Raw genomic sequence first — 248 nt, forward strand, 5'->3', positions numbered from 1 at the left:
TTATATTTAATTTTTGAAGAACCTACATACTGTTTTCCATTGTGGCTGCACCAATTTACATTCCCACCAACACTATACAAGGGTTCCTTTTTCTCCACATCATCACCAACATTTGTTATTTGTTGTCTTTTTGATAGCTGTGAAGTGACATCTCATTGTGGTTTTGATTTCATTTCCCCGATGACTAGTGATGTTGAGCATCTTTTTATGTGTTTGTTGGCCGTTTGTATGTCTTCTTGGGAGAAGTG

This window comes from Pteropus alecto, unplaced genomic scaffold (assembly GCF_000325575.1).
Source record: "Pteropus alecto unplaced genomic scaffold, ASM32557v1 scaffold182, whole genome shotgun sequence".
In the NCBI taxonomy this organism is placed as follows: domain Eukaryota; kingdom Metazoa; phylum Chordata; class Mammalia; order Chiroptera; family Pteropodidae; genus Pteropus; species Pteropus alecto.